This window comes from Homalodisca vitripennis, chromosome 4 (genome assembly GCF_021130785.1).
Source record: "Homalodisca vitripennis isolate AUS2020 chromosome 4, UT_GWSS_2.1, whole genome shotgun sequence".
Classification (NCBI taxonomy): domain Eukaryota; kingdom Metazoa; phylum Arthropoda; class Insecta; order Hemiptera; family Cicadellidae; genus Homalodisca; species Homalodisca vitripennis.
In genome coordinates, this window is record NC_060210.1 from 84,633,319 (window position 1) to 84,659,134 (window position 25,816).

A 25,816-nucleotide genomic window follows, 5' to 3' on the forward strand; every position below is an offset into this window, starting at 1 on the left:
GTCTCTATCTCTATCTAATACAAATCGTGTCTAGGTTTTAATTTCACAAATATGCTAAAAATACTTCTTTTTATAATACATTTTAATAAATACATTCTAAACCAATAATCAATTCATTTATTTTGTCGTTCTTATAATGTTACTAAATATTTATGCTCACAGTTGTTAACAGCATTTTTAGTGTATTTTGTAAAGTTTTATAAATTTAATTTATATATTTACTTGATGGAGGTTTTACGTTTAAAGATTTTAAACTTCCTTCATCCCTTATTTTGGATTGGAGCTAAAATTCTCATATATCACAAAAACACGAATTTTAAAGATCCTCCCATGGGTATTGATATGAATCAGTTGATATACTTCAGTTCTAGGTAATGGTGGGGACGAGGTAGGTACGTTTGAGACACCTCGTAGATTTGCATGCCAAATTTTGTCAAATTAAAATCATTATCTTTGACAACTTCAAACGACAATTTTAGGTATATTTACGAGCTACATACTATATATTGTAAGATCTACAACGTCATTACCTATACAATATGCTTATCACAGTGGATATTAATAAAGTTGAAGAAATTAATGTATATGAAATATTGAGAAACAAGGTCATCCCAATCTATGATTTTATATTATTCCAAAAATTTTCTTATGAACTACGCATGTGTGATGAAGAGAGGAGAAGATAAAAAGTGGGACTAAACTTCTTGGCTGTTGATTTTGCAACGAAGGTTTTTTTTTATTGTACCATAAATTATTGTTCTACCACACGATGTGTCAAGCCGTGACTGTATTGTGAAGGGCGATCATGAAGAAGCCTAGAGAAGTAGAGGTTGCTGGCGGGAAATGGATCATCTAGATAGGTAAACCGCAAGGCAATGTCAGAGAGAGGCTAGGGAAGCCAGAACAATCTGGACTGAATGGGCCTCCTCTGGTCAATGCCTCCGTAATGTCTCGGCCCGACCTTGCGCTCTCTTCTCATCGATCACTATCTACCAGGCACTGGCTGAGATTGAGGGAAATAGAATGAACCGTCTGAAAACGATATTGGGTTCAAGGTCCCAACCAATTCTCAAGATTTAATCTTCTGAGAATTATTGATTGGATTTTAATACAAGATTAGTTCTTTTTTTTTTTTTTTCCTTTGGGATATTGGGGTGGATTCATAGATCCTCACACGTCAACCTGAGCTTATTGTGTGCCCCTTTGATGTTAGAGGGGTAAGCCTATCTTCGTGCCCTTAATTAGGCTAAGAAGCTTTTCCCCGATACTAGCATCTGGTTCGTCGCCTGGTTGTTTATCACCGAAAAGAGCCCTTCTCCTTGCTCCCAGTCTCTCACAGTCCAGTATTATGTGTTTTGCAGTCTCTTCAGACTTATTGCAGAGTCTACACTCCGAGTCCTCATTTCGTAAACCTAGAGTGTTTAGGTGTTTCCTGAAGTGGCCGTGTCCAGTGATCAAGGCAATCACTTGCTTAACCCGATCCCTGCCCAGCCCCATCAGCCATCTGGTGAATCCGGAGCTAGAATCGGTAAGCAGTCTTTTGCCGAGTGCTTGTCCTTGGTGACTCTGCCACCGCAAGCGGTGTGTCTTCCTGGACCATTTGTTTATACTTTGGTAGGCGGCTGACTTGCTTATACCACAACTCGGTTCTGGACCGGTGTATGGCATGCTTGCTCCGCTTTTGGCAAGCCTGTCGGCGCATTCGTTGCCACCTATGCCTGTATGGCCCGGTACCCAACCAAGACGCACACAGTTGCGTGATCCAAGCTTGCAGAGAGTGTTTAAAGCACTCCCACACAAGCCTGGATGAAATGCTGTTGGAGCAAGAGCTTTAAGAGCTGCCTGACTGTCTGACATTATACAGATGTTCATTCCCTGGTACCTTCTGGTGAGGCCTAGGTTGGCACAGGCTAGGATACCATAGATTTCGGCTTGAAATATGGAGCAGTTCCGACCCAAACTGCCGCAAAGGGCAGTTCTAGGGGATTGACTAAACACTCCATATCCAGTTCTACCCTTAATAAGCGAGCCATCCGTGTACCAGACAAAGCTCTTTCTTATTGTTGGGATGTTATCTTGCGATTTCCACTCATCTCTGGAGTAGAAGTCAACAGAGAATGGCTTATTGAATACGAACTCCGTTCTCATTGTGTCGGAGACCATTTCGAGAATAGCGCTTGGGTTTACAGCTTCAGTGATGGCGCCATGGCTCGCGTTAGACGCGCCATTCCTCCACAAGCCAGCAACCATCAGCCGATAAGCTGACTTACGCGCTTCAGCTTTTATATGGACATCAAGAGGTAGAAGTCCTAAAGCCACCTCGAGGGTCGCTGAGGGACTGCTCCTGAATGCTCCGGTTACAAAGATTGTGCCAAGCCTTTGTAAGCTTTCAAGCTTGGCTTTGGCAGTTACCTGATTCACCTTTGTCCACCAGACTAATGAACCATAAGTGATTTGAGGCCTTACAACTGCTTTGTAAAGCCATAGTGCTATATGGGGTTTTACGCCCCATGAGATTCCTGCAAGTCTCCTGGACGTCATGAGCGCCCACTTTGCTTTGTGCAGGATATTATTAAGATGATCATTCCACGTAAGCTTATGGTCTAGAGTCAGTCCTAAATATTTGACTGTCTTTGACCACTCCAGCTGAGTGGATGCGAGTTTCAGCCTAGAAAGAGACTCTAGGTTCTTTTTTCTAGTGAATGGTACAACTACTGTCTTAGAGGGATTTACTTTCAGTCACTCTCCCTGACACCAGTTGTGTACATGTTGAAGGTTGGTATTCATGATATCAACAACAACATTTGTATATTTTCCCTGTAAGATTAGTTCTTTAATCATATCATTGTATTTTGGAAGCAAGGTAGAGTGATGAACCAAATTAAAATGTGTGTGTGTGTGTGTGTGTGTGTGTGTGTGTGTGTGTGTGTGTGGTGTGTGTGTGTGTGTGTGTGTGTGTGTGTGTGTGTGTGTGTGTGTGTGTGTGTGTGTGTGTGATTTTAACTAATACATGCGAATTATCAATATTTCATTTCACTTATGTTAAGTCAGTACGACACATTGCAACAATACTAAATAAAAATACATTTTTAATGATATATCCTCGGATTTCATTTTAAATAACAACATTCGATTTGTCTCGAACCAAAATCAACTCTTTTAACTTTTAAATAATATGGACATTGGAGATAAACATGCCGCAAGAAAGTTGCTGTATTTTATCGAGCGTGTAAACTTAAACACGCATGTAGTGTTTAAGTTTACCCCCATAAGAAGTATGTTAAACTTCAATATTTACGTCCTTGTCTATGTAGAATTATGGAATAAGAATCTAAATGCTTTTTGGTTTTCTTTGTAAAGTTTGTACTTTGTAAATATTCAAACGATGAACTACAAACAGTTTTAGACTTTTTCTAATTAACGAATGAGAAAATCGGAAACCAAATAAAAATGTTAAACGCGCGTTAGTTACACCTTTAAAATAAAATATCTTCCGTAAATCTCCAATAAAAAGTCTGTTACTTTGTTTACATTTTTAAAATATTCTTATGGTGTTACAACTAATATTCACCAAGAACGATCTTCGTGTATCTAAATGAATGAGAGACTAAGAATATCTAAATAAAGAATAGAAATGTCGAATTGTGATTAGTCTATAGTTGTTTACGTCCTTTGCCTGGAGAAGGTGCGTCCCACTACGAAACGGATCTGTACGCAGACTGGACAATCGACCAAATATTAAAAAGAGATTGCGTGGACGATGTATGCAATCGTCCAAGGATATGAGGTAAACCAAGCCACATGAACTGCGGTAGTTCAAGTCTCCTAATGTTACAGGAATTGACTGGAATAGTTAGCAAGTCGATCAAGTACCCCGTATCTCGTAAAGAGACAACCCGCTGATTGTGTGGACGATGTATGTAATCGTACAATGATATGAGGCAAGTCGACCAAGCACCCTTTATCTCGTAAAGAGACAACCCGCTGATTGTGTGGACGATAAATGTAATCGTACAATGATATGAGGCAAGTCGACCAAGCACCCTTTATCTCGTAAAGAGACAACCCGCTGATTGTGTGGACGATGTATGTAATCATACAATGGTATGAGGCAAGTCGACCAAGCACCCTTTATCTCGTAAATAGACAACCCGCTGATTGTGTGGACGATGAATGTAATCGTACAATGATATGAGGCAAGTCGATCAAGCACCCTTTATCTCGTAAAGAGACAACCCGCTGATTGTGTGAACGATGTATGTAATCGTACAATGATATGAGGCAAGTCGACCAAGCACCCTTTATCTCGTAAAGAGACAACCCGCTGATTGTGTGGACGATGAATGCAATCGTCCAAGGATATGAGGTAAACCAAGCCACATGAACTGCGGTAGTTCAAGTCTCCTAATGTTACAGGAATTGACTGGAATAGTTAGCAAGTCGATCAAGTACCCCGTATCTCGTAAAGAGACAACCCGCTGATTGTGTGGACGATGTATGTAATCGTACAATGATATGAGGCAAGTCGACCAAGCACCCTTTATCTCGTAAAGAGACAACCCGCTGATTGTGTGGACGATGAATGTAATCGTACAATGATATGAGGCAAATCGATCAAGCACCCTTTATCTCGTAAAGAGACAACCCGCTGATTGTGTGGACGATGTATGTAATCGTACAATGATAAGAGGCAAGCCAAGCCACATGAACTGCGGTAGTTCAAGTCTCCTAATGTTACAGGAATGGACTGGAATAGTTGGCAAGTCGACCAAGAGCTCTCAACTATTTGTAATTTGTTGGGTTCAACTCCTCAGGACTATCCCACGGACTCATTCCTCCTCTACTTCCTTGTTCGTTTGATAGTTATGTTCTAATGTTATTTAATGCTCTACGAAAGGTTAACTTCAATTTTTGTTATTCCTTTAATTATTTTTGTTTCTATAAGGAAACATTTAAGTTACGATCTTAAACTGATCTTTTGCATATAAATAATGTTTGCTTAAAATATAATTTTGTCTGTATTAAAAACTTGTCAAGCCCAACAAAACATGTCAACATTAATAACTCTTTTTGATTTTACAGAACCTTGGATTACTTCTTTACTTACTCGTATTTTGGGTTTTAAATGCTTGGTCTTTTAATATAACTTTTGTTAATATAAAATTTTGAAATTTTTAATTAAGCTAAAAAAAGCAAGGTAAGATTAGAATATTACATTTTTATTATACATGCGCTATGCGTTATAGCTTCAGGGAGTGAGACATTTTACGCATTTAATATTTTCTATGATATTACATATTTCTAATTTAAAGTATTTTAAACAAATGACGTTTTTAATTATTTGTTCTTGAAAAACAGTTTCTCTATAAAAAAAATCAAATATAGATAGATATCTTCAGTCACATTTAGTGCAGTAAAAACCTCATATCCTTAAATACTGTCTACTTCTCGTAGGAAAACAAAACTACTTTTCTGTTTTTCCTGTCTTTAGAAATAGTAACTTTTAATAGACTGTGAAAAACTTTACTTTAAAAATAAAAACTATTTTCCATCTGAAAACGGATTGCATCACCTTGTAAGGTTACATATGCTGACTGCCAGTAAAAATCCCAACAATTGAAAGTTTTTGTGTGAGCGACTTTTTAGATCTAAATCATGTATCACATTACTTCAGGCTGGCCCAGATAATTTGTTAGAGTGCGGAATACAGTACGTAAACCGAAAACCAAACCCAGATCCCTTTGATTATAAGGTGAGATGTTACCACTGATCTACCAGAAAAGCTACATTACTTCTTCTCTAATATTCCAACCCAGATCCCTGTGTTGATAGGTTGAGATGTTACCACTGATCTACCAGAAAAGCTACATTACTTCTTCTCTAATATTCCAACCCAGATCCCTGTGTTGATAGGTTGAGATGTTACCACTGATCTACCAGAAAAGCTACATTACTTCTTCTCTAATATTCCAACCCAGATCCCTGTGTTGATAGGTTGAGATGTTACCACTGATCTACCAGAAAAGCTACATTACTTCTTCTCTAATATTCCAACCCAGATCCCTGTGTTGATAGGTTGAGATGTTAACCACTGATCTACAAGAAAAAGGTACATTACTTCTTCTCTAATATTCCAACCCAGATCCCTGTGATGATAGGTTGAGATGTTAACCACTGATCTACCAGAAACAGTTACACTACTTCTCTAATATTCGAACCTATATCCTTATGACGATAAGCTCAGATGTTAACCACTGATCTACCAGAAACAGCTACATTACGTTACTTTTTCTGTAACTTACGAACTGTAACACCTATACTGCTCTATATAATATCCTGTTTTAAGCCTCTACTTTGCTACGTCTCTAAAACAATGATCAACAACACAAATAGTAATTTAAAAAAGTATTGTTGTTTTACATTATGGAAGGCTTTACATGACTAAGATATGCCTTAGTAAGAGTTGATTTTTAAGGCGTCAAACATACACAAGTTAATGAGAATACGATTGAAAGATTCAACAAAAGGTTTAAGGGTAAATCAATTTATTATTTTTAACAATAACAGATGTCTGTGTCATTATATTTACTACATTCATTGTAACAATTATTTTGATTACAATAATAAAGGTTTTAATGAACAAATACAAATTTGAAACTTCCTTTATTGACAGTCACTCAGGGTCTGACCGCAATAGGCATAAGGTGTTCCGGAGTTGACATTTATTCCATTTTTGTAGTATTAGCTAGCTGCTGAAAACCTCAATATAGGCTTTGTTTCGTCACATTAATTTTGCAATAACTGAAGTTATTTATTTTATATTTCAGTTATCTGGCTGAATAATTACAGTAGTTGTGTCATTGTATTTAGATTATCGTTCAAACAGGAAAACATGTTATTCTTGTAATTCTTTTTCAAAACCGATAGTTTTTAAGTTGTTCAATGTTAAATATTATATACCAACGTAAAAATTATTTTTATTAACAATATAGGTTTTCATGATGAAACACAAATTTCAAACTTGATTTATTAACAGTCACTCGGGGTCTGACATTTATTCCATTTTTGTAGTATTAGGTATTAGTTGAGAACCGCAATATAGGCTTTGTTTTGTCACGTTAGTTTTGCAATAACTGGAGTGATTTATTTTCAATTTCAGTTGTCTGGCTGAATAATTCCAATAGTTGTGTCATTGTATTTGATTATCGTTCTACAGGAAAACTTTATTCTTGTAATTATTTTGTAAAACCGCTGGTTTTTAGGTTGTTCAATGTTAAATATTATATAGGTACCCTTGTACATAGCTTTACGGATACCCTTTATGTAGAGATATAAAAATTAATTAATATTAGTTCTATTGTTACAAGAGGAAATATTTAAAATCCAACTATTCTAAGGGTTAAAACTATTCGTTTTCGAACATCCTCAGGCAATTTGTCTCTTCACAAAAACTAAGTGATATTGTAATGTTTAATTATTTCATTGTAATTTTAACAACACATCTAAATGACGACAAAGAATATCTATAATCGGTGTAGGTAAATCAATCTTTGGAGATTTAACTTAGAGCTATCAAATTTAGAATAGTGTTAAATTTAAATTTACAATCTGAAACTTTCGATGTTTTAGATAATATTCATCTAACGTGTCACTAGTTCCTGACACCAACTGCTGACTGAGTCAGACGGGCGGACAGATATTTAGACCGCGTGACTTGCTATTGTCTCATGATAATTACCACCATGTCTGTCTCTACCACCTGGGTACTGCCATATGGTGGTCCTGGGTTATTATAATATCCTGCTGAATGTGGATGAATGGCACCGGATATCTACACTCGAAAATATTCAGTAATGAAGCTGCTACTTTATGAATTATAATGATGCATAAAAAAGAAATAACATAATAACCTAGTGTCTTACACTAAAACAATTAGTTTACGTCTCGAAAGCAATAAGCTGAAAACATGTTTCTCTGACTTATTATTTAAAAAGCTTGCACATTTTTCCTATAAAGGAAACATGCACTACAAAAGCACTTTCAAAATAAGGTTTTTTCTGTTTCCTTCAATTACTTTATGCATTTACCTTATAATAATCATCCACATTATGCATTTTTTACAATCTCAGGTTATTTAAAACAGTTTTTGCTGTATTTTTTTGTGAGCTTTAGCTGTAAGTTTTGACTGTTAGGCGATAATGCGGAAATGATAGTAGACGTGATTTTCTAGTCGATTTATAATGAACTTCATACAGATATAGGCTTGAATCAATAACCAGTCTCAGCCATTAAAAGGTTGTAGATGGTGACACTCTAATTAGTGTGACATTTGAATCTAGTGATTTTACAACATAGACTAAAAGTAACGCATTTTAAGAAATGTGAATAATTGTCAAGGCAATTTTATACTTACACGTTTTGTACATTTCTAATTTTGGGATGGTGACTGTTCAACGTTCGGGAAATGAGTTTATACCGCAGTTGTTATCCAGAACAAAACGGATAAGTGTTTCAAAAAACGTTTTAGTCATAAAATAAGTGTTGTACATTAACTGCAACCACTAAAGCATTTTCAGTTAGATATTTCGAGATAACACCTACACGTAAGACCTACTTTCCTCCAACAAACCGGACATAATATTTTTTACTACATCAATATGTCACTTATTTATGAGTGTGGGTACTCAAGTAAAGTTATGGTAATGAAATAGTTGCTACTAATTGACTGTAACAACGAATTGTATAGTTCAACGTTTGTGATAAAATATACACTCCGATCATTTCAGGTCTATATAGTTTTGGAAAGAAATATGTTCCTCCATTTACGAAAAGCAGACAGAAAAAATACTGAATTATACACAAAATACTTCAAAATTGGCATTTAGATCACTGATCAGTAGGAAAAATCCTTTTGGATTTGTTTTGTTTGTTTCCCAACAGTGAGAGGTGCAGGAGAGTAAGATATTATTTAAAGAGTAAAACTCCACTTACTGAATGGAGTACACTGAGATCCAGGCATTGGCGAGAGTGAGATGTGTAAGTGAAATGTTAGGCATGACAAGCAAGTGAGGAAACCGACCTCTATTGTCCTCTCTACAGACGTACGTCACGTTACTACATGTATACGTAGCGTCTATATAATATATGGAGATATATTCTAGAATATTAACTCCAGTTCTTCGTACGCTGGTGTTTGTAACTAAGTGAAATTATGCATTAGTTATTTAATTAATTTCATTACATAAATTAGCTAAATTACTTCACCTAAATTCTGTTTTAATACACTATTTTATTTTTATTTTAGTACTAAATAAATTTACTTAGTAAATAACATGTTTTGTCATTTAGCAGTAAACACTTATTGTTTTTAAGTTCTTTTATAATTTTATTATGGCCGCAAATTTTAAACTTTTTATTAATGATTAAATGTTGAAATATTTATATTTGGAGACGAATTAGCCGTACAATTATCTCTGAATCATTAGGTTAGAGCAGCATAAGCTTATTTATTATAACGCATGGTCATAGGTTGTTTTAAGCCGATATTTAGAAGCCTTGAGTTCATTCATTCTAATACAAAACATACCAAACATGCTTTTTTAATAAGGTTAACGAATTATTTTGTCCGGAGTTTAGGCTCTCAAATTACTCTAATTAAAATGTTTAAATATATATCTTTAAGAAATCATTAAAGAGGTAATATAGTGTTTAAACTTTAGGTTTGACTTGAAAAATGTAAAAAATAACCCCTTAAAGTGAGAACTTAAAAAAATTAAATCAAAACGTAACTCTGCTTTACAATAACTTTGTTATTTTACGAATAAACAGAAAAATGTTATGGACATTATTAAAACCTTAAAATAAAATAATAAAATTCTTAATTTTAATAAAAATATTTGGAAAATTACAAAATAAAACAACCTTTTAATAAATTTCGCAAATGTAAAACTGTAAAAAGTTTAAACTGTAAACGACTAAAATTTCATTAGAACTATGCAAAATAAATATAGATTGCCAAAACAATACAAGAGCTGCCCAACACAGATGTTTTCAATTGTAGAGTAATCGAATTAGTGTGAAAGCTTATAATTTTATTGAATTCCAGTTCACGTGTGTATTGCCCCATGTGAATAGCATAGCCACAGCATTACGATTGAGAGCACAGACTTTTTGATTGAAGTTGATGCAATTGTTGAAGTAGTGAAGCAATTCCTTATTTTATCTCAGAGTATTCTGATGGAGAATTCATTTACAAGTGTATTGCCCCATGTGAATAGCATAGCCACAGCATTACGATTGAGAGCACAGACTTTTTGATTGAAGTTGATGCAATTGTTGAAGTAGTGAAGCAATTCCTTATTTTATCTCAGAGTATTCTGATGGAGAATTCATTTACAATTTGTGTAAAACCATTGTTAAGCCGTTATTGAAGAATTGGACCCGACAGAGCCATTTTAACATCATATCGTCATCCGATCGTCTATGTAAATGTGCCATAACTGTTTATAGGAAAATCATAGAAACTTGAATCTTGGTAGATAGGTTTCTCTTGGCTCAAAGGTGAACTACCTATATTGTTTTGGGGTCGAAATATCAACTGTTATTCCGCGGCGGACGCGGCTACGCGGCGCGGCGCGGCGCGCTCTAGTGTGCGCACTCCCATTTGAACACATGCAAACTATTAAGCCGGAATTATTTCCAAAAGGCGGCGCGGTTCGGCGCGGCGCGGCGCGTCTACAGTGTGCGCCATGCTTTAGTCCGTCCGTCTGTGCGATAGCTCTTCCGTTCTATCGGGTCCTTCGTAACATTTATTTTTCTTAAAGTATAACACGATCAATAACTATTAGAGCAGCATTTTACGAAAAATGGACTACTTCCTTTCTTAAAGTCTTCAGTATAAACTAGTTCCTTATTTTATCTTGAAGGTTATTATATTTTATTATTTCCCACATTTGATACTAATAAAGACGAACCCTAATTTGTTGCTGCCGTTTCACGGTGTCCGGACCACAGGAAAGACATAACACAGAAATCTTGCTGAAACGCTTTTCAAAGCGCTAACCGTCGGCCGGACCTACTAGCTGATACCATTTACGAGGGCATCTGTCAACTGGTCTAGTATATTCAGTGGGACGTTTGGTTTGTATTGTCTTTGGTTCTCCTATTGGTAACCATAGACCAAAGGTTGTGTTTGATAACACCTATTATCAAAGACAACCCAAGAAAAGTTGCCACTCTTCAATATTTTAAGTTTCAGGAAGCGTATTAAAAGAGCCTTTTAGGTCAGTATTTATTTATTTCAAGAAGTATTTCAAACTTTGAGTTTCGTATAACGGAATAATTTAAAGTTTTCTTGAGATGCAGTATTTTTGGTACCTACGTTATTTATATAAATATATTAATGAAAGTCTCAGGCATTGGTACGACACTCATTACTGTAATATAAGAGACACTCCATTGTTATTGCAGTTCACAAGCCCTCTAAATTTCAATGTTCTTCTAATAGAGCGATTGACTGAGTAGCCTCGATCCTAGACGGAAGTTGGTATTCAGACCGCGGAAAGGCTCGAGGCATGAGCCTCAGCACAATACGGTGCACGGATATACAGTAGCCGTTATGTCCGAGTTGGGGCTGGGCATGCTGAGAGTGCGTAAGTAGAGCGAAACAAAGATAACCGCATTCTTGGCCAGGACGTTACTAATGACACAGCATTAGACCTCAACAACGGCCTTTCCTTATCTCAAGGCAGATGAGACAACGGACCACCATCCGGCCCTCGGGGAACAATAGTTCCGAAACGGTCTCTAATTAATCCGAAGATTTCGATTTAAGGAAATCATAGGAGAATTATTTAATATTTGTACGGTCTTAGTACAGTCTGAGTTGACTGACTAAAACAGGATCGTCATCACTGACAGATCAGTTTACTTTTTTACTTAATAATCTAACTTTGCATGATGTTGGTTACACTGTTTATAGGAGCGCGTGTTTTTCCGGAGGAAGACGTAGGAAGCTCTATGATATCTGCAAAAGAGGAAATGACCTGCCATTTAGGTGAAAAATAATAGTGGTAGATGTGAAGTTAAAGGCAAAAAAGCCTTATTTCACCATGTGAAGTCTATGACATGTTAGTGTCAAGTGGTTAGTTCGCACTGAAGACGGACAATCATTTAGATAACTTAGTTTATGTTGTTCGTTCTGTTTAAAAGTCCAATACAGAGATCCGCAATTTAGTTAAAGAATAGCTTAGGACATTTTTTACTAGATTTCTCTGAAAGGAATTCTATTGTGTTGAACAAGCTACCACAAAAGGTAAATGTGGTTTCAAGATAAGGAAGTCTATCCAACTCGCATGAAAAAGTGTAGTGTATTAAAAAATAAGTCAGTGTTGTAAGTACCAATGCCTTCCTTGCGCCTTCTTATGTTCTGATTGTTTAATAAAAGGTATTCGAGCTATCTAGGTATTCTATAGACACTAAGCTTCAACTCTTCTGCTTGAAAATCCTCTCAGTGACAGTATAATACCTACTCACCTTTTTACGTTCCTTCACCCAAGTATAATTTGACCATATTAAAGTATCTAAGAATGTCCAAATTGTCCAAAAATCGTTGAAAAATCTAGAAAGTTCAAGTAGGCTGTCAAATCCTTATATCTGTAAGTCATCAAATCATCTAAAAAGCTGATGAAGACAGTTTTCCATGGCTATGCCACTACTTGTAGTGAAGTCTACTTCGGAGATTTGAAGAGTGTGATTATATCACGACATTCCAACTGACATATGAGGTGGTGTCACTAAATCTACAGGAAATAAGTTCCAATCCGCTTAGACCGAAGAACCTTTCATGAGTGTTGTATACAGAAAATTAATTCGTAGGAGATAAAACTCCCGGAGTATGACTGGGAGTATGGAACAAAAAGAAAGTTTCCTGGAGTCCTAGCATAAATATTTGTTGACGTCATACTCTAAAATATTGTAGCACATCTGGTTAAGTAGACACATTCAACAATAATAAGGGTTATAGTGAAATGTTCACTTTTAAATCCCTTTTTAAACCGCCTCTGAAAGCACCTGCCAATTAATATTTATATTATGTTAGGTAAATTAATAAATTATGCCAAGCAAGCTTGGACCGTTTTATGTAGGTTATATTATCATCTTGGAATCAACTTTTAACAAATTAGATGTAAAGTAATTTTTTTTATCGAAATTGAAACTTATATCACTTCTTGTTTTACAACCGAGGCAAAATAGTTTTTAAAAATTTAAAAATTAAAAATTGTTGATATTTTATACTGAAATACCAATAATTAAAATAGACGCAGACACTCTGCTTAGTAACGTCAAGCACGAACATTGTGCTTGCTAATCTATAGTAACAAGCTGCACAACTTTTTTATGTATTTAATACGTATTTCGAAATTAGGGATGGGAGTTTGTCCATTCTTAAACACTTTCCTGATTATAATTATAACGATTCATAATTTATTTAAATTGTTTACCTATATGCGTATAGTAAATGTATATACATTTTCTCCTTTCTGTAAGTATAAAATGAATACGTTCAGATTTATGTTCTTTATGATACACTTTTTTTAATGCTGGGGTTCAAAACGTAGATTAGCTGGATAGACATCAGAACTCACAAATAGGTAATGTCAATACTTCAATGATTCGTAATCCATGTTAAACTGTAGACGTGTAAAGCACTAAACACTGTCTTCAGAATTAATCGATTCAACACATTAAAATGCCATTTGTAGAGGACGTTCCCGTTTCTTTAACAAATTATTGAACTTACATTCCCCTCTAATCTGACGTACAATTTCTTACGAAATTAAAGGTTATCTGTAAAATATAATTGCCTGCCAATTATGGACTATTACAGTAAAATAATGGTAGAGCAAAAGAAACTCTTTGATCATTGTCGTTTAATGTCAGGCAAGTTTCGTCCAGGTTGGCGTGATCAAAATTGTTGACGTTTTTTGCTCAATAATAGATCGAGCACATCTGCAAACTTCTCCCATAAACTTTTCACGACATGGACTGATTCATGATTATCGACAGCTTTGCAACAATTAACCTCGTTTTTTATACATTGCTCGGAGCAACACTCTGCTATTATTGTGTCGTCGGCGTTGCTGTGTCTTGTCATTAATTCAATGCTTTCCTTGCGCTGTTCCCGTTCTTTCTTCACAGAAAATAACATTTAGATTGTGGGTCTAAACATGTTATTGTAAAACTATTAATACTTTTAAAGAGGTCAACTTATCATATTTAGTTGTAAACATTAACTGCTAAATTTTCGAAGGAATCGATTACTAATGCCGTTTTACAACGAACAAAACGGTGTATTTGAAATAATTTTACACCTATTCGATTACGTACTGAAATTCACTGTAGGAATATATTTTTAAGGTAAAGCTCTACAATAAAAGTATTATCTTAAACAAAGCGAACGTCTGCTTTGAATAACATTTTAGGTGTCGGAAAGTCGAAATAAACTACAAATAATACTTCAATAATATTGAATAAAGCTAACATGTTAAAAGCCTACACTAAAGAGGTAGGTAAGTACGTACGCGTTATAGATAAGTATAAGTTCAATTTAAACTTTACGAGCGCTTAAGTTATCTGAGCTAGAATTTAGATACTATTTCGATGAATGTTTTTTCTCTTTCCGCCAGAAGTGTAAAGTAGCACCGAACTGAAGGCGGAATGATGGCATGGGATATTTCCCGTGACAGACCATGTGCTCTGAGGGCGAGAAAATACTGATCAGAAATGACCCTGGCCATCAGAGCAGGCTTCACTGGCACTTCTATATCTGTCCACTTATATCGGTTGGTAGTATATATATATATATATATATATATATATATATATATATATATATATATATATATATATATATAATAACAAATAGTAGATAGAGAAGAGGATTACTATTTTATCATCATTCAATATTTGTTAATTAAATGTTAAGTACGTTTCGTATTTTCGTTCTGCAATCGTCTCAAATGCTATTGAAACTTCGCTTTGTAATATATTTCAATAGGAAAAAAGCGAAGTTATATTTTTCCTATTGTAATATATTCAGTTTATATTCACTTAATACAAATATTAGATACAGACAGAGGATTACCTTAATTTGATATTTTTCAATTAATGCTTTCAAGTTACATCGTCTTTCATACGTCTGTATTGAAAACGTTGACTTTGTAAAATATTGTAATAGTACAAAATATTAGTTAATACAGTAATAATGTAGAGAACTACATCAGACGCGTTGGCGAAAAGAAAGAACAAAGAAATATGACGAAAAGGCATTTATAAAACTCGACGCCAAAATTAATTGCTGTAGTGCTGTGGCTACTAACTCAAAGAAACTGGATGCCAAAGTTTCCGGTACCTACCTAGTAGCACCATTTTCAAACTCCTAAGTATTACATTGGTTCTACTAACATTTTATCACAATTTTACGATGATTTCATCTGTAGCCGTTATTAACTACTAATTAATTAATTTAAACATATTACATTGTTTAATTAACTAATTGTGTAGTTAATGTATTGACAATATGAAGTGATTTTTGGAAACCGGTTTCAAGTGGATAGATAATGTAGAAATGCAATGTAATGATAGTACACAATTCCTAATAAACACATTTTATCTTTTGTTCAAACCATTGGGTACTTTGGACTTTATTATTAACTGATATGCTTGTTCTAAATAAACCCTTGCTTGAATTTTCTGTTACTTTGCAAATACCTTCCAGTGAGTAAATATTTTCAAGGTTTTATTAATGACCTAAAGCGTGTTGAGAAATCAATTTTGACAGTTTTTTTGACACCCAATATACTTAGAAATAATATATGTCTTTCTGATTCTAGTAATTACTGGAAATTATTTACCGTTAACAATGAAATCCAACCCCAATAATAACGTTTATTTTCCGAGAAACGTTTGTCTACTCACATGTTTGTTCCCTTTATTGTGACGTTAATTAATGATAAAATATTTGTTATATAAATCACACAATTATAATTTTGGATTTTTTAGTGTGGTAATCGGTGTAAACTATATTATTTTAACTTGTATACAGCCCTACATAATCCAAAAGCATATATTTAAATTGCATTTATAAGCACATAACCTAGTTTTGTTTAATGAAATAGAAAGAAGAATTTTTTCCTAAGAAGGAAGTCTATCGTCAGCCGCGCTAGTTTTAGCGGGAGGCGAAATACGAGAGTATCAAAAGTGTTAAAAATAATATGAAAAAAGGTAATAATTTATCAGGTAGGTAATATACACTTATACAGACCAAATACTCGGAAAATTTCCGTCTCATTACCTGGTTGTCTGATGGAGACATAACTGTTATTTGCGATTCTGACCGTTAGTTTTAAGTGTATAAGCCAAATTCTGACCTCTAAATTCTTCTACAAATTACAATAAAAACACAACACACACACAATACAAATTGGTTCTGGACTAAGATGATGTCACCAGCTGTTGTACAGCCAGGCAAGACTCCCGCCAAGTTGAAGGTTAGAAGTACCCGACCGGGTATGTCACGGACGTATAAATACAGTAATCCAGAGACACTTAATTAAACCACAGAGCGGACATCTTTCTGAAGTCGCTGCTGGGAAGAGGTGACTCCTTCGCCGTTTATGAAATACTGCATTTTTTATTTTTTCCTTCATGTTTCTTTGTCTGAAGAGACACGGATTTGTGAACATAGAAAATTCTGTATGTACCTATCTTAACATAATTAATATTTACCAGCTGTTACTATTAACGTAAAATGTAAATAACGATGTTGCTGCTAAAAAGGTTTGAAATAGCCGAATAAAATAATAAGTATATACTTCAATTCCAAACACAGCCAGTATCCATCGGTTCTACATAATTGGTTATTGTGAAACAGTCCGAGAGGTGTTTTAAAATCGATAGTAATTAGTTGTACCGTATCCTGCTCCTTGGAAACAGTTCAGAGTTTCTTTATTAGAATGCGTTAAAGTCTAAATAATTATTCAAGACAAACTGTTGACAGGGGAGGAGAAGGCGTACACCACTACATTTCTGCGAAAGACGGTTTAACGTGGTCAGATTTAATCTTACTCAGTTTAGGAAAATATAAACCCTGCGGTTATCACTAGGAGATTTTTAGGATCAGCAACGAGACATTTTTCTTTTAGTCAGTTGTTTTAAATTACATCTATTATATAAAAATGAAACTGTTCGTGTGTAACAGCATCCACTCACAAACGGCTGGACGGATTCGCCTAATTTTTTTTTTAATTTGTTCGTCTTGATCTGTAGAAGGTTATAGGATACTTTTTATCCCTTTCCCGATTCAGGATTCCGCCCCACTGGTTACAGAAATACCCGTAAGAAATGCATTGCAGCAAACATATGTTATTAAGTGAAAGAGTCTTTTCAAATTTTTAATCAGCTGTTCTTTGTAAACATATATAATGCGACAAAAAATATATTTATATATAATTTAATTACTACACTTATAGTTTTAAAGCATAGAGTAAGCTTAAGAGAAACGACAAATTTTGTTTAAACTGTTTCTGCAATCACTGTTAAACATAGACTTTACTATCCAGATAATACAATTCAAATTTGACGTAAAAATTCACCTTTAACTGCAATATTTATTTAATATAAACCATGCTCATGCTTGATCAGAAGAGCAATGCAGATATCATAATTACTATCTTACGTTGGCTACAAATATAAAGAATGTTATAAAATCAACCTTAGTTGTTTTTTTTTGACAGAAGTATCAGGAATGTGGTACATACCTTCATAATGCGCCCAAGAAGCTCACGAAGGAACGACTATCAATTATCTCAGCAATGTTTAGAATGTGATAGAAAATGAATAAGTGAATATAGTGTACTGTTTTCAACGGGAAATTGCGTGCGAAGCCGCGGGAAACTTAATGAAATGCGCAGCGAAGCACGCCGGGTCCGCTAGTATTCATAAAAAATTTTCGAATCTTGTCTTTAATAAAAAATATGTTAAGTGACATTTTAACTAAAATTTGGCATATTTTACCATTGGAAAAAATCATAAAATTAATGTACGCTTGCCCAAGTTAAAAATAATTATTCCACAGTCGAAGTATAGACCTAATATCCAGCTGAATGCGATGATGGTATTAATTGTTATTATGAACAAATTCATGAACAGGGTTACGTAAAAGCATAACATAAAATAGTTTAGATTACAAAAAAATCTGTTATGGCATTATAAACAATATTTAATCTTGAATGTTGGTAACCATGCTTTGTGCATATATTTGATTCAGTTTGTGCTCCAATCTCTAAAAACTGCAAGTGTTTCATTCTGACCAAAAAAATATAACTCTGTTTTAACCCCTTTAAAATATAAACACAGTAACCAATAACACATTTCCATTTTATTTTCATCACAATCAAGGAAATTTAATGTTGGACTACACAGAGAATAGGATCATTACTTTTTATGGGCATCTCTAATCTGTTGAAGGCTGTAGTTTCTTTACAGTATGGTTGAGTTTATTTTTTTTAATATCTTGATTATAAAAAAAACTATATGTATCCCTATCAAATGAATAAAATACAAAAATTTACTTTTATTTTGTTTTTATTCAAAAATCTGGATCCCTTCGTTATAATTCCGCCTGCAAAATTTGGTTTCTTTAGCAACATTTAAGTGTTTCCAGTGTTTTTAAATATATAGTACTGTACATAAATATTATACTAAAAAGTCACCACCAGAAAAAATTGATGGTAAATTTAACAATGCTGCCTCGTATCAGCTACAAAGCTTCAAAGCGTTTTCTGAATGAAGGTAGGCTGTGCTTCTACACTTCTTGGCAGCGATTGGGTGGATTACCGGTACGGTGGGAAGCTCATACATGGATAAAAACCTACACTCACTCTTTCCGCTTTCATAACATAATATTCATTCCTTTCAAATCACCAATCGTCACTATATCACTATTGATAGAAGTTTTAGGCTGTTCTAATATTATAGCAAAATAAGCCGGGTTATGTAGCCAAGCCAAGTTGAGTTCCTTTGTTCAGTTGAAGGCGGCTCCGGATCATATGTACGCGCGGCGGTGGTGCTGGCGCGCAACAGATCACGTCCGTCTGCGGTCAAACCGCTCCGATTTTGAGCGGAGTCGAAGAACTTTTTCTGCCCCGCCCTAATGCCCTCGACATCGCTTTCAACCAGATCGGACGTGCCCGGAGCGTGTGTTTGTACGTGAAGCGGAAAAACTTCTGTGATCTCCGTTCTTCTCCTTCCGACCGCAGAGGGAACTACGATGTCCTAGACCGCAACTGGTGTAGCTGCTTCCGTCCTGGCCGGCGTCTACATTCCAGTTTATACAACACCGTCTCGACAATTCATCTGAAAAAGTAAACCGCCAACACCGATTGAAAAAGTAAACAGCTAGTAAATAAAACCGAGGAACAGGATGTAAACAGGACGCATTGTAATGGTCTGCTCGTGTGGACTAGACAGTGCTGAGTTCTACCTTCGTTGGTACCGTACTGTAGTAGTTATACAAGAGATAACCCATTGCTACAAGCTGAGCCATGTCAAAAGTGAGGCCTCGGATGCATTCTGTGGTGTGGCAAGTAGTACAGTGGAGCGCCAATGTTGTCGTAGCATGAGGTAGCAAGTGATGACTTGATATAGTTCGGGTTACAAACAATTTTGGTATCCGCTTCGCAAGTGCTGCGCTGCTGATGTTGAAAGAGGAATAAAGCGTCGTTTTAGGCTATTTAGGGTACTCCGAAATATACTCGCGCAAGCAACTGGTCATCTCGCAGTCCTAGCGGCGGACCTCGGAACTGATTCAACTAATCAATGGACCTCAACACACATCGTCATTATGAATAATTTATCTCCAATGCAACTAGTACAATCTAAGTTTTTATTCTAAATACGTTCTCGGTTTGGAAATATAAATAAAACGAATACCTACAGCTGGCCATTTCGTTCAAAGGTATAAAGCACTATCTATACACAACGGTTTAATCTTTGATGAGAGACTTTTTTAGTACAATGTAAGGTTAAAATACTTGTGAGTTTCAAAATAACAGTAGTTTCATATATTTTACATTTGAAGAATTATTACGGTATTTTTTAGATTTTGGTTTGAATGTGTTTCATTGACAAATTGTAGTCAAGTTATATCCTGAATGTAGAAACTATTACTCGCATTTCATCTTATTAATATTATTGCTAACTAAATTCTCAGGAATTCTGAACTTGTTTTGAAAATTTTAATGATTCAATTTGTATACTAAAACAATTAAACAATAATGTCAACACGGGATCTAACTATCATTTACATGTTAGTTTGAAGGTCACGTATGAGTGCCGTACTTGAACGACTCCTAAATTTATATTTATTTGCTAACTCATGGATTTTTGCCTTATGAAATAAAAAATAACCAATGGCTCATTCGGAAAATCTGTATATCTAAAAAATTAATCAAAAGTACCGAACTACTTATATTGATCAATTTCTAAGCAACGAGAAAATAGCAGAATATATAAATTTGTAAACAAACTCAGTACACTGATAACAGACTTACATGTAGCCTCACTATCCCAACACATGTATCATTTAATGGTAATTAGGTGTGTAAGCTTTTATTACTTAAACACTGATATAAAACCCTTTTAATTAACAACAATGAGACTGTGTCATGAGGCTAGAAATATTTCACATGTAGACTTTAAATTGGGAACAAAACTTTATTTCTAGGTAAACGGAATGAGTTCTATGATGCATTACGCGACACGTGGTGTGGTGTATCCTTATCGTGTACATAGTATTAAATCATGTAAAATATTTTTCCATTTCAATTTTAGCCAAGACTTTTATCTGAGTAATTTCCAAAACCTTTCACAATCTTATGTCAGACAAGCATGCCATATTATTCGATCGTTTACTTCTAAAGGAACGTTCTTACCAAAAACAGAGTTATTTTCCAAGTAACTATGTAACATATACACAAACGGACGGATATTGCCCGACGTGGTAAGTAAATTGATAGGTATTCATACATTCCAGGTGCACTTATGTGAATATCGAGTAATTTATCCACGCCTTTGGGACTTTTGGCTATTAGTCTTGCTATTAGGCCTATAATATTAATTGAGATGTCAAACTTTCTTTCAAATATGTCCTATAAACTTATACTTCAATAGCATAGAAATTTGAAAATATATTTCAGCAGTAAACGTTACTTATAGGTATTATGTCTTATTCATCCGTAACATTGAGGAATTTAAAGTTAAAACAAATAACTACGCTTCAGAATAGGAGTTATTGTTCATACTTTACTTTACATACATACTTTTCAAGGTTTTAATTTTGCAGCAAATACATTCACAACATATTCCATGCATAACTTGGACAAATACCTAAAAAATGAAAACATCGAAGGAAATTGAACTGAAGCGTAATATTCCATTGTTATCAACAATTTAAAATTAATTGCATCGTACATATTGTACAGATGTGGTTTATGCGGATTTAACAATGGTTCATAGTTACTTTGGAATTCAATAAAGTACAATAGATCACATTCTTCTTTATTCAGACCGTCTCGAATCCATTATTGTCGACCTTTTAAGCCGTGTCTCTAAGTTAAACCACACGACTAACAAAACCTTGGAAAAACTCCTATCGCCAATTAAATGAGCAATAAATAAAATGTATATACTGCTCATTTTATTTATATGTGCTTATTTATTTAAATGTGCCTATTTAATAGGCACATTTAAAAAGGTTTGTATTTTATATCTCAACTATTTTAAGGCTCCTGCTTTCACAGAAAACAATATAATTCACCTATATAGTTGTACCAACCTTGTTATCGAAGTTGGAGTAAATGGTTCATACGTCAATATTCAAACAACCCAATGTTTATTACATGTAGACGTACTGCTTCATGACAAGCTCCTCGAATTAGTTTAAAATAAAGCCGCAAGAGAGCAGCAGCACCAATGTGTGACTCCACTCGTTCCTGATGGTTCCAAATACTGCCACAAGGAGTAGCAGGCGATTGTACTGCTTTCAACTACTTCTCTCCAAGCTTCTCCTAATCCTCGTAGGAGAGCAGCACTAGTCAAGTAACGTAGTTTATAGAAGACGTAAGTTTGATTGGTTTTTGTAGAATAATAACAGTAGTGACATTTAATCATAACTGACTAACTATTTTATTGACATTGTTTGTATAAATCCTGTTATTAAATACGTTCCATCATAATACTCTTCGGCAAAATCCAAAGAACTGTAACAGTAGCCTCAAACAATTCCTAATTAAACTAATTCCGATCACATTTTAAAACCCCACATTAGCCAACAGAACAACAATATAGTTCTCGTTAGATGTAAATTGAAGATTTTACATATCTTCGATGAGAGGTGTATTTGTATTCTATATATTTATTTATACCCAGATCACACAATGGCCTACAACTTAACTAATATTTGGAAACGACATAACACATTACATAACAAACTATATATTTTATAAGTTACTTGATTTTATTTTTAAATTACATTTTAATTATAACTCAATAAATATTATTCATTTTGTAATTAACTCAAAACTAAGTGTTCGATCTTTACCAGTTTTATGACGATCCGAAATTGGCTAGAATGCTGAATCAAGATGGTTACTTTATCTGTAATGTAGGGCTTGACCAGTAGTGTATATTTGCAAAACGTAAAATGCGTTGGTTTATTTAATCTTTACTTCAAGTTGTATTTAGTTATGTAATCATATGTTATCAACAATTTCTCGGACTTGTGTTTTACTAGTTGTGTAAAATTTTTTCATACATATGAGCCAAATTTAATTTCTTAAGCTTAACGAGTTTTAGAATATTATTTTTTTTTATAAAAATTACAAAATGGCGGCTAGAGGCTAAAGGAGACATTTCTCGACCTATACTTATATGACATTTTTTCTTTGAAACTATGAGTACTATTGCCCACAGGTTCGTGATACTTTTTTGTGAACACCCTGTCTATACTCGTATACTGAAAATAACATGAAACTTGGCCTTTACGTTAAGCTAATTAAAGAAGCAATAATAAAAATTTAAATACCTGTTAATTATTTTTATTTCCAAACGGCGGCAGTTTAAAAGTTTTCAAACTTTAATGTCCCGAAAACTGTTAATCCAAAATAAAAAGTGTCAGAATAACCATTTATTGAAAATTTCATTGCAAAACTAATGATACCAAATTTGTTTTAAATTTGGGGGGGACCATACCTAGCAAATGAAGTTATAGTGAGAAATATTTATAAGTGAGATAGCCATTCTGTGTCAAATTTTATCTAGTTTCAGAAAAACATAAACATTATACACATTTATGAAAGCATCATAAAGCTATAGAACAAAAAGCAGCGATGCGTATAAATTCTGAAAATCGGGTGTACACGTAAGACTTTGGTAAAACAAGTTTTGCTAATACATTTATCTATGAATACATGTTATTTTGCATATTTTATTACTTAGAATAAAATAGAATATACAGTAGTAATGAAATAATTACCATAAATTATTTTTTGAAAAGTAAAAAAGTTAAATTTTGCCATTATTCAAAAATTTTGCGAAAAATTTTCATTCAGCAAAATATAAAATAGTTTCTAAAGCTTGTACTATATCAAAATTTATAAATTTATGGTTTATAAGTAATAGGAAATATTATGTAGTTAGAAAACTATAAATATAACTAAAGATATTGAAAAAAATATAGAATAACCCAAACAGTTATTATATATAACCAAAGAAATTACAGGCAATATATATATATTATTGTGAAAACTATCTATTTACCAAAAATAAATAGTTACTTCAGAGCTAAAAGAGTGCTATAAATAACGTTTAGTAAGTGAAAACAATAACAAACTATGTGAAATGAATTTTAGCCAAGTCATTTTGCCATAGCCTACACAAAGCCGGTAATTTCTCAAACATATTTCAGTAAATAGAAATTGATTTATTTTAAAATATATATGTTTACACTACTACGACATCAAACAACACACTACACATTAAATACGACACTAAAACACGCGTAAAACTATTAAAACTTACAAATATCCACAGCTCGGCACGAAAGTGATACAGAACGGCAGCGGCAATATGGCGGTCACAACAAACGGCGTCGCGTTTTCTTTTACGTTCAAAATAACAAGCTTGCTACGTCATAACCATAATACAAAGAGGAATAAAACTCATCTGTTCCTTAGCATTTTTCTTCCCGAATCCAATGGTGCATGAATTATATCGATACGTTACCGGAGTATATTATAAAAAGTAATTATACGAGGGAATGTTTGATCGACAAAATTTTGCCGGTTAACACCACAAAAGCGGCATTAACCGACATAATTATGTCGATTAACAGTTCTAGGGTTAAAAAAAACCTTGCGCGAAGCTCCAAAACAGCCCGACACTACAGGATGAAATGACCGCCAGTTCTAGGGTTAATCGGTTGATAGATAACATGATTACATACATATTTGTTTCTGAGTGTTTATGCATCCTTACTGGAACTTATAGAAGCAGTCCGAGTTTTTTATTCATTGATGTTTACATTACAACAGCTGTTTTTATATAACATGGAACATTTAGGTGAATAAGAAATTGCATTCTATCTCAAATTTAGATTTATACTCAAAATTAAAAAATACTGCTCATTCTCTTTCTGCAATGCATACTTCTGTTCGGCGGTGTAAAGAATTCCTTGTTCTTTCAAAGATCCCAGGTGTAGCCGTGATGTTTCTTGCATCTGTTGGAGCAATTTTTGTATACAAATAAAATTTAATATTTTCCAGACCTTATGTTTTCAGATTACGTTGTTCAAAAAAAGCCAAGCATATTACATTGAAACTATACTGTATATATGAAGTATATAACTGACTATATATCAGAAAATTAACTAAGATAACAATCTTTAAAACAATACTTTAGAAATGTCATTCACAATACACTTTTGCTAATTGTTACAGCAATACAAATTAATTATACACTTCAGGTGACCCCATAAAAATAATCCAGTCGGTTGAGGTCCGGTGATTTAGCTAGCCAATTTACAGTTCCCCCACGCCCAATCTATTTCAGATGGTGTGTGGTTTTGAGGTAATCAGTCACAATTAATCGGCGCATCATCACGCATAAACCATATGTATTCACTTGTTGCAAGTCGAACATCATCTACTAAAACTGGTAAAGTACTTCTAAACATTCTAGGTAGATGTTTCAATTGAGACGAAGCGAAAAATTTTTCTAAGTCATAAGTTTTTGCTAAGTCATATTAATTGCTCCAATGGGTTCTGAGGTATGATTTTTAAATAAAAATATATGGGCAGATAGACGCTAAACAAAGGGAGATAAGACATAATATGTTCTTATGAACATTTTTGCTATTTTGTGTCTACTATCATACCCTGAAGTTGTGCCAACATATCTGTGTATGTTGTGGTAATATTATCTTTAGGTTCAATATGTATTTTATTATTGCATGCAGTTCTAAGAACTCGTTCAAAAATAATTGCAATGATGACCGAATAACCCCGTAAGGGAATCTAGGATCCATAAGCATTTGTATTGCAAAAGGAGGTTAAAATGAAGTACTTTCAAATATAATCGGTAAAATGTCGGAAGATTTTGTAAGATCTGAGTTGTTAATCATTTGTTTCCCATGGCATTTACATCTACTAGATATCTTTAAAACCGTGTAAGATAAAATAAATGTTTATGACAAATACTG

At 34.1% G+C, this 25,816-nt stretch overlaps 1 long non-coding RNA gene across 1 annotated transcript in view; it reads right to left on the reverse strand.

Moving 5' to 3' along the window:
• Positions 1-22,046, reverse strand: part of LOC124361459 — a 98,629-nt gene extending 76,583 nt beyond the window's left edge. Inside the window, exon 1 of the long non-coding RNA XR_006922303.1 lies at positions 21,896-22,046. This is a non-coding gene — a long non-coding RNA (uncharacterized LOC124361459). The remainder of the gene's footprint in view (positions 1-21,895) is intronic.
• Positions 22,047-25,816: the final 3,770 nt, after the last annotated feature.